The sequence below is a fragment of the Euprymna scolopes genome, chromosome 8 (genome assembly GCF_053919585.1).
Source record: "Euprymna scolopes isolate OS-2025 chromosome 8, ASM5391958v1, whole genome shotgun sequence".
NCBI lineage: Eukaryota > Metazoa > Mollusca > Cephalopoda > Sepiida > Sepiolidae > Euprymna > Euprymna scolopes.
The window spans coordinates 18,922,980-18,933,722 of record NC_136489.1 but is presented as its reverse complement, the minus strand read 5'-3'; the positions used below and the strand labels follow the sequence as shown (position 1 = coordinate 18,933,722).

The 10,743-nt window shown below is 34.7% G+C and overlaps 1 pseudogene; it reads right to left on the bottom strand.

Annotated features, from left to right (window-relative positions):
* Window positions 1-5,647: 5,647 nt before the first annotated feature.
* On the bottom strand, window positions 5,648-5,764 carry LOC145284147 (5S ribosomal RNA; annotated as a pseudogene).
* Between the last annotated feature and the right edge of the window lie 4,979 nt (window positions 5,765-10,743).

Below are 10,743 nucleotides of genomic sequence, written 5' to 3'. Positions count from 1 at the left end.
GCTCACTATAACATTCTATATCTATCTCTATTTCCTGCTTTCTTGTTTTTTTTTTCAACTTTTCTTTGTTTTTGCTGTCTATTTATTCATGTCTATTGATTAGTTCAAATGTGATTAATTTCCCCATCTCTTCTTTCTGGCAACACGTTTCACGATCGAAGGCTGTCGTTGTAATATAAACTGAAACGACGAAAGAACGTTCGTTTCTTTAGATTCTGGAAAAAAAAAAAAAGGAAATGGCAGACGCTCAAGGGAAAACAAGCTTTCCGTTCTGTTCCCTCTTGTACACAGCTTGTTTAAACCCAATGTAACAGACAGCCAAAAAAGTATTGGTACCCAACCAACAGATCAGTCTGCGGTTGACATACAGTTTGCCAATCCATAGAAGGATCCTAGATATATTCGACTCCCCACGAGGAAAAACTTTTCAACAGACGCGTCTGCATATTGAGTGTTTTGAGAAACGGCCAGCTGGTTTATGGGTCAGTAAATAAATTAAAACGTTTCATTGGAGATAGAAAGTAAGAAAGTTAGTAAAGTAACAGATAAAAATTACTAGGAAAAAGTGTAGCATCTGTTCTGATGCTACATTTAATCTATTCTATCCTCAGTCAGTGAATGGTTTCCTCTAGACTTAGGCAATATATATAGTTGTTCCAACCCAGAGTACTCCTCTTTTTATTTTCCGCACATTAAAACCGATCTTGTGTCTAACTTTGCCCTCGTGGCGAGGCAAGTCAGTAGGAACAGACAACAAATAAAAAGAATAGGGAACGTGTAATACACGACAAAAGAGACTGAGGATGCATAAAGGAATCCACTCGTTCTCTGTATCAATCAGTGTCTCCTTCCAGAAGAAACATATATGTATATAGACTTAAAATAAAAATTATATTCATGTAAAATTGAAAAGTGTTACTTATTTTAATAATAAAAAAACGTAAATGGATGCACAGAAGTTACAAATAAAGAGAACATAATATCCGAGGAATTGGAATAAACAACAATACATAAAAAAATAAGAAGTATAATTTACCTTACAAGAAAACAATGCAGAGATGCAATGGATATACCTCCACTGAAGTAACTAAAGATATAATGATGGAAACTGCTATCTAGTTTCATTTTATTGAATAAATACATTTGTGTATATGACTAATCATAAACGCATATATATGTGTGTGTGTGTATGTGTGTGTGTGTATATATATATATATATATATATATATATATATAAGCAAACAGTTAATAAAATATGTTAAAAAACATATTTTATTAACTGTTTGCTCATATCATAAGCTCTATTTTCTATTTGGTTTTATCGAACTTTTATATCTGGCTGAGACAATTTTATAAATATTAATTCTTTAATATTTATAATTTACTTTTATTTTACCATCTTGGATCATTTTGGTAAATTCAATTGTAACTTTCCTTTTATATATATATATATATATATATATATATATATATATATATATATATATATACACTAATGATGGGACGATTCCAATATTGTTAGCGATTCCGATACAATTACCGATTTCGTCCTAAATTTCCGATTCAGATAAATTACCGTTTCTTATCCGTAATAAATATCTAACTATTGAACTACAGACTTTTTATTTTTCCTGTATATCGTAAAAGAACGTTAAATGTACAGATATTTTCTCAAGCGTAAAAATACACCTGTGGAAGATGATGGCCAATTTTATTTTTACTGCTAGTTTAAAATCAATTAATATTTTCTATTTTATCATTACTACAAGCAGTGGAAGATTTTGCTGTAAACAAAATCAAATAAAAAGCAATTAAAAGAATCGTTTTTGGCATCGGAAATATGCACAAATTATTCCGATTTCGATTAATACATCTATATATTTTTATATATTATTTTACATGTAAGATGTTCTTATATTTCTACTTGCGTCAGGTAGTCAGGTGGCATATCAATGATGCTTTATTTCGGGACATAATCTACAAACTTAAATTTCTTTTATATACACATTAAACAATGCTTTAAGCAAACTACTTTAACTTCTTATATTTACTTTGGCCTAACCCTTAACCTAACCCATATTTTCTCGTTATATAAGCCTACATTGACACTACCTCATCTTTTAGGATACATATCACTCAGGAATTGGTCCTTGGGTTGACACTTTTTTTTCAATCAATAAGTTGGTGAGAATTACTTGCCGCCAACGTTTTCTTGTTGCATCAGAACTAATCAACTGGTCACTAGTCCACTCCTTTTAAAACAGGGCGCAGAAATGCCTCTAATTTAATAGGTCCTGGATTGTCTACTAAACCCCACCCGCGTGTCCCCTTTAAAGCAATGTTGTACCGTGTGTGTGTTTTACTGGAACTTCCACGGGATGACTCGAAAACCTATTATCTATCTGTATAAGAACCAGATACGCCTTATAATGGAGTACTGTTGCCACATCTGAGCAGGGGCTGCTAGCGCACTCAGCCTTGATAGAGTTCAAAATCGGCTTCGAAACCTAGTAGATAATGCGCTTTTCTCTTTCCTGTAACCTCTTTCCTACAAAAGAGACGTTGCGAGCCTTTCTCTGGTCTATCGTTTTTTTTTTTTTTTTTGTCGATGCTTGACTTTCGTTTCCCCTTGCCAAACTTATTGAAGACATCTCGTATTTAACTTCCCTCGGCGATTGTTAAAACCGGATTAGTGTCAATACAGCAAACATGAATGATATAATAAGCATTACCCATTGGATATTTGAATTGAATGACGCAAAGTGACCAAGTTTGGATCAACGCTAATGCTTCTAGCGCCATTCAGTAGTCAGTTTGTTATCCAGAGCGACGCTTTTCAAAGTTGGAAAGAAGTTTTTTGCAATAGTGGTATTTGTAAAAACAAAAATACTAAGAGTTATTTCTTTTAATTTCATGACGAGTTTTTCTTCGTCGAATCGATACTATTTGTTGCATTGCCCCTGTATCAGAAATTCCAAAAATCTTGAATAAAAATAACAAACAATATGTTCTTAGTTTTATATATTATTTAGCATAAAGTTTTACTGACCAATTTTCACAGTTACACCCAAATAGTAATATGTCCGTCATATCGTTACTTGATTTGTACTAACCTATTATTATTATTATTATTAGTAGTAGTAGTAGTAGTAGTAGTAGTAGTAGTAGTAGTATTTTTATTGGGTTTTTTTGCAATAAATAGGCAAACTCAAAATAAGTATAATTATATCAGAAAAGAAGATACAACAATTTTCGCATCAGTTTCTTTCTCAAAATATTTATTCTGGAAACAAAAACCTTTAGAATGGAGTATTTCTCCTTACTGGCCAAATATTTTTAAACATTACATATACGGCATTAAGGGGAAGTATGCATGCAATTAGTTTGGACAAATATGGATCAAGAAAGACAACTCGGAACACAGTATATGTTTTAAAGTTAAATTGAAAAGGGGAGAAAATACAGAGAGAAGTGGTGCCGTAAGCTAAGCTTATTTGTCAGTTAAATATCGGCAGAGTCCCATATTCTTTAAAACCTTGTATCAAAACAGCAAAACATGTCCGAAACAAAAATGTATCAAATATACTGTCTCATGCCATAAGTCATCATATCTACGTTGGTGAAACTCAACGTGGATTAGAGAAAAGGGTCAATGAGCATGAGAGATATAAAATAATAGCAATTGCCTGTATGCATTATTCTCTCATTTATTTCAGCATTGTCATTCTTTTAACAGCAGACAAGCAAAAATCGTTAAATTTACTTTAAATCAATCTCGACAAAGACCTCGTGAATCAGCGCTTATTGCAAACTTAAATACAATTAAACAATGCGGAGGTTTCTATAATTTATCGCTTTTAATAAGTAAACTCATGTTAAAAGAATTAAATTTTAGTTTAGACAGAGATTAACTCACACCATAAAATACATTACTTCTAATTATCATATTTAATCTTCTTCTATATAAATAAAACAGTGCATGTATGTGTGTGTAAATATCTAACAGGTAAACTCATAAAATACTGGTCACATAGCACTGAAATTTTCAGGGAATAATATTCATTAATCATTTATAGCGAATAATATCTTTTGTGATCACTGTGTAAAAAAAAAAAAAAAAAAAAAAAAAAAAACGTGCATGAATAACGCGTACAGAAATCGGCAAATTTACATGTAAAATATAGATTAACATCGAGCAGACATTTTGTGCGGTCAGGCGCATTCGCACACTTAATAGAGAACACAATATTAGGTTGGAATGCCAGGTGTTTTGATTAAATTTCTAGCTGCTAACACCAACTCAATTTTTTTTTTTTTTTGTATTAATAAAAAAGAATGAAATAATACATAAATTTTACTCGCGGTTTTGAATTTGTAAGCCTATATATCTTTAATTTTACGATCTCATATTTATTTCAGATGGAGGGGTGAAATAATAACATTTAGAAAGTCATTCTTAATATAGAGAGGGAAAGGTATTTTTAAAGAAGCTAAAATAATATCGTTATTATTTAGAAAACCATTCTTTATCTGAGTAGGTATATTTTTTACTATTCTTTACTTTCTCCTAAGAATTTAAAATTGTCTCAGTCATGAAGACACAGCAATCAAGTTGTTTTCACCAGACATTATCTTCTTCTTAAAAACAAATGTGGGGGCATGGGGGTCGCTGAAATGCTGCACCAAAACAGATACTACACTTTGATCTGAGCAAAAATGCCAAGTAAGAGTAATATAGTTTCCTACCAATCATTATCTCCTCCTTAAAAAAAAAACAAAAATAAAACAAAGCAAAGATACAAAATAATCGACTCAGAATATATTTTAAGAATGGGAGGTATGGAGTTAATCCCGTAAATGGCTGAAGCAGTTTACCATCTCAAAATTACTTTATTTTATATATATTTTAAAGGAAGTGGGGAGTGGGGATACGGAGTCAGGCACAGAAACGGCTGAAGCAGTTTATGATCTCAAAATTACTTTATTTACATATATTTATAAGAGACAGGGAGGATATGAAGTCAGCACCATAAATGGCTAAGGCTGCTTATGATCTTAATATTCCTTAATTCTATCTTTATTTTTAAGAGAGATGTGTGATATAGAGTCAGTCCCAGAAATGGCTGAAGCAGTTTACGATCCCAAATTTTCTTTATTTCATATCTATTTTTAAGTGATGGGGTGATATGGAATCTGTCCTGGAAATGGTTGAAGCAATTTACGATTTCATACTTACTATATTTCATATATATTTTTTAAAAAGGGGGTAGGGAAACTGACATTCGTAATACGGACCGTGCTGAAATAATAGCGTTATTATTCAGAAAGCCATTATTAATATGGGGAGCGTATGTTTTTAACTATTCTGTATTTTCATCTAAGAATTTAAAAATGGCACACAGGATACGGATTGTGCTTATTATTTAGAAAGCCATTGTTAATAAGAAGAAAGGAAGGTATCTTTCATCTGATGCCTCAATTCAGTCTCGAAAGACAAAGGATGCCCCCTGTAGGGGAAGCTGCGCGTGTAATTGTGTTGTAAGGGTTGCGCATTTCCAACCACACCTCTCCTGAATCAGCACTGCTTAAATCCAGTGGCAAGGAAATATCCAGGACGAATGGAAACAATGCCGAGATAATCAAGGAGCACACACAGCACTTGGAAGTCCCAAATGGTCACCCATCTGGTACTGGTCAGGCTCATCGTTGCTTAACTTCGGTGATCCGACGAGAACCGGTGTGTCAACGTGATTATGCCGTATATATCTTTCATCTAACAATCTTATAAATAACAAAAAACTGATATACAGAATAAGGACCGTGCTGAAATATTAACGTTATTTAGAAAGCAAATCTTAATATGGGGGGGGGGTAAAACTCTTTTGTACTTTCACTTAACGATTTATTGAATAAGAAACTGATATCAGAATACGAACTGTGCTGAAATAATAAAGTTATTATTTAGAAAATTATTTTAATATGGCGATGATGTGGGTTAAAATAATGAAAAATGATTATCGAAATTAGTAACATATCCAGGAATTAAGAAAAATGATGAAATGTGAGTTAATTGATTGGGTTTTTTTTTTTAATAGAAATAATCAAACCAGACAATATATCAAAATTATTATTTTCGTAAGGGATGGGGGGGGGCGGCTATAATGTGTGTTAAAATTATGAGAAATTATCGTCGAAATTAGAAACATATCCAAGAATTATGAAAAATCATGAAATGTGAGTTAATTGATTGGTGTGTTTGTAATGAAACAATCGGCCCAGACAATATATACAAGTCATTATTTTCGTAAGAGGTGGCCATAATGTGAGTAAAAATAATGAAAAATGATTGTCGAAATTAGTAATATACCCATGAATTGTGAAAAATGATGAAATGTGAGTTAATTGATTGGTGTGTATGTACTGAAATAATAAACCCAGGCAATATATCAAATTTATTATTTTCGTAAGGGAGGGGGGCATATGTGGGTTAAAATTATAAGAAAATGATTGTCGAAATTAGTAACATATTTAAGAATTATGAAAAATGATGAAATGTGAGTTGATCGATTGGTGCTTTGTAATGAATTAATCGGCTCAGACAATATATACAAGTCATTATTTTCATTAGGGGGGGTGATAATGCAGGTTAAAATTATGAAAATTGATTGTCGAAATTTGTAACATACCCAAGAATTATTAAAAATAATGAAATATGAGTTGATTGGTATGTTTGTAATGAAATAATCAACCCAGACGTTATATCAAAGTTATCATTTCCGTAAGAGGAGGGGGCGCTAATGTGGGTTTAAATTATGAAAAATGATTGTCGATATTAGTAACATATCCAAGAATCATGGAAAATGATGAAATGTGAATTAATGGATTGATGTGTTTGTAATGAAATAATAAGCCCAGACATAATATCAAAGTCATTATTTTCATAAAGAGACGGGAGCGAGAATGTAGATTAAAATTATGAAAAATGATTTTCCAAATTAGTAACATATCCAAGAATTATGAAAAAAAATTAAATGTGAGTCAATTTATCGGTGTGTTTGTAATCAGAAAATCAACCCAGACAATATTACAAAGTTATTATTTTCGTAAGTGGAAGATAATGAAGACCACCTCCCTAGATGAGTTCATAATTAAAGGATACTCTAACTTAACAGCTAAATCTGATCCCCAAGATAGCCACGGGCATGAAATATGTGCCTAAATTAAAGATGGCTTCCCATGTGGCAGGGATATCTCCAGAGAAGACACAAATCTACCTTATATGTGCTTCCGGGTTGCACTTGCTTACTCCACCGCATTTATACTTGCCCTTTATCGCCCCCATAACAGCGGAGTTACTGTCTTTAAGAGTATATCAGAGAAAATTGACCACATCCTGTCTGCTCATCCCTCGGCTAACATTCACATTTGCGGTGACTTCAATGTCCATAATGTGGAATGGCTGACCCACTCAAATAAGACTGATGAGGAGGGGAGGTTCTGTCATGATTTTGCCATTGCCTATGACCTCACTCAGATTGTTCGCAATCCCACCCGTGTGTCCGATACTACCGGTCAGTATGCAAGCCTTCTAGACCTTTTTCTATCAACTTCCCCTGAGCTATGCTCATTTTCCGTTATATCTCCTCTGTGATCCTCCGATCACTGCGTCGTATCAGTTAAGATAAAAATGAAATATAATAAATCTACAGGCGTACCTCTCCACCGTACTGTATACCGATAATCTATGGCTGACTGGGATAGCTTCCGTACATTCATATCTGATCTACCTCTCCATTCCATGTTTAAAACGGATGTGTCCTCTATAGTATCAGATCTGACTGAATGGTTACTTGTAGGCATAGACCAATTCATACCATCCAAAAAGTTCCAACAAAAACCTAACAGCCAGCCATGTTTCTCCCCGTAATGTACTGCTGCCATCGCACACAGAAATCACTTTTTCCGTAGCTACTAACGTAACAGATGCACTGAAACTAAAGCTGCTTTCAGGACATCCAGCAACCACTGTAAAAGCGTAATAAAAAGCAAGAGAACTATATGCTCAATCCGTTAAATCCAAAGTAGCTGAGCAGCGGCTTGGTTCCCACAAGTTCTGGTAAATAGCAAATAGGATCCTGAACCGAAACGTGCGTTCTATCCCAACCATTATCAATGGACCAGAGGTCATCTCGACAGCATCCGACAAGGCCAAACTATTTGCCAAAAACTTTGCGGCAAATTCTAACCTGTGCGACGAAGGCCATCAACTCCCCGTATTCCCTCCTATAACAGAAAACACGCTATGCAACATACAAATATCTGTGTGTGAGGTCGCCAAGCTAATCAAGAACCTTGACTCCAGTAAAGCTACTGGTCCTGACGGTATTCCATTATAGTGTTTAAAAAATTACAACCAGAACTTTCCCCCATACTTACCAAACTGTTTATGCGTTGCCTTAAGGAGAAGTGCTTCCCAACACCCTGGAAAACCTCATCAGTATGCCGTGTATTTAAGAATTCAGGTGATAAGTCATCCCCATCTCAGTACAGACTAATAAGTCTCCTGTGTGTCATGAGTAAGTTGCTGGAATCCACAATAAATAGAGAAGTAGTCAACCACCTCAGCAGAAATAACCTTCTTAGCGACACGCAATATGGTTTCCGTTCTGCTAGATCTACAGCAGATGTGCTAACGGTCATATCTCATAGGATTAGCGAATCTCTCGACAAAGGCTTCATTTCTAGGGCAATTGCTCTCGACATATCAAAGGCCTTCGATAAGGTTTGGCATAAAGGCCTACTACACAAGATTTCCAGCTACGGTATAACTGGAAATGTTTTCTCGATCATTAAATCATTTCTCTCTGATAGGCTCATAAGAGAAGTGGTTGATGGACAGAAATCAGAGGCCCAGAGTATTAATGCTGGTGTCCCTCAGAGGTCCATACTGGGCCCAACTCTCTTCCTGATCTACATCAATGATCTCCCAAAACACATACTAAAATCCTTCGTTGAGATCTATGCTGATGACACGACCATCTATGGCAACACATCAAAGGTAATAAATGACAACGTTCACTCTGATTCACTCTCCTTTTATCTTGAGCGCGTGGTACAGTGGGGGAAGAGGTGGCTGGTTACTTTTAATGCATCCAAAACCAAGCTCCTATCTTTACATTATCAACGCTCTGATCCCCATCTGACATCAATTGAAATGGATGGCTCTCATCTAGGGGAGGCTCCATGTTTTGATAAGCTTCTGGGTTTGACCTTTACTCCTGATCTTAAATGGAACACATACATCAAGTCTGTGGCCAAGGTCGCTGGGAAAATGGTGGGATCCTTCTACCGCTCAAGAAGATATCTCACTAATGATGCAATTCTCTATCTATATAAGAGCCAAGTACGTCCAAAGATGGAGTACTGCTGCCATATCTGGGCAGGAACTGCTAAAAACAGCCTATCCTGCCTTGACAGAGTACAAAATAGACTTCGTGGCTTGGTGGGGGATGCCCTTTTCTCTTCCCTGCAACCTCTTTCCCACAGAAAACGTTGCGCGCCTATCTTTGTTCTATCGTTATTTCCATGGCAAGTGCTCGTCTGAGCTCCAATCTCTGGTCCCCCCTCGCCAATCTTTTTCAAAAACCACCCGACTAGCTGAAACCACCGTCAATAATTTTCCCCACTCCTTATCTGTGCCTAAATCAAAACGTAGATTCCACGAACAAGGCTTCATTTTTAGAACTGCACGCCTGTGGAACTCTGTTCCGCTTGCCTGTTTCCCTCCTAACTTCAACCTGGATGTCTTCAAGTCTAACACAAACAAATTCCTGATGAACCGCCCCCCTAAGTAATGGCACCTTATCAATTCTCCAATATTATTGCTACACTATCACATTGAGTACTGTACACACAATAACCCTTATCCCCGAGTGGCCATTGAGCCTTGATAAGAGGTGAACTCCATGTAAAAAAAAATAATATAAATTATAAAAAATGAATTTCGAAATTAGTAACATATCTAAGAATTATGAAAAATGAAATGTGAGTTAATTGATTAGTCTGTTTGTAATGAAATAATCGGCCCAGACAATATATCACAGTTATTATGTTAGTAAGGGAGGGGGCGATAATGTGGGTTAAAAATATAAAAAATTATCGTCGGAATTAGTAACCTATCCAAGAACTATGAAAATGATGAAACGTCAATAAATCCATTGGTGTGTTTCTAATGAAATAATAAACCCAGACAATATATCAACGTTATTATTTTCGTAAGGGAGGGAGCGAAATGTTGGTTAAAATTATGAAAAATGATCGTCGAAAATAAAACATGTCCAAGAATTATGAAATGTGAGTTAATTTATTAGTTATTTTCGTAAGGGGTCGGATAATGTGGGTTAATATTATTAAAAAAATGATTGTCGAAATTAGTAACACATCTAAGAACTGAAAAATTATGAAATGGGAGTTGATTGATTGGTGCGTTTGTAATGAATTAATCGGCCCATAAAATATATCAAATTCATTTTTTGCGTTAGGGAAGGCGATAATGCGGGTTAAAATTATGAAAAATGATTGTCAAAATTAGTGACATATCCAGGAATTATGAAAAATAATGAAATTTGAGTTAACTAATTGGTGTGTTTGTAATGAAATAATCAACCCAGACAGTAAAGCAAAGTGCTTATTTTCATAAGGAGGAGGGGCGAGAATGTAGATTAAATTATGAAAAATGGCTGT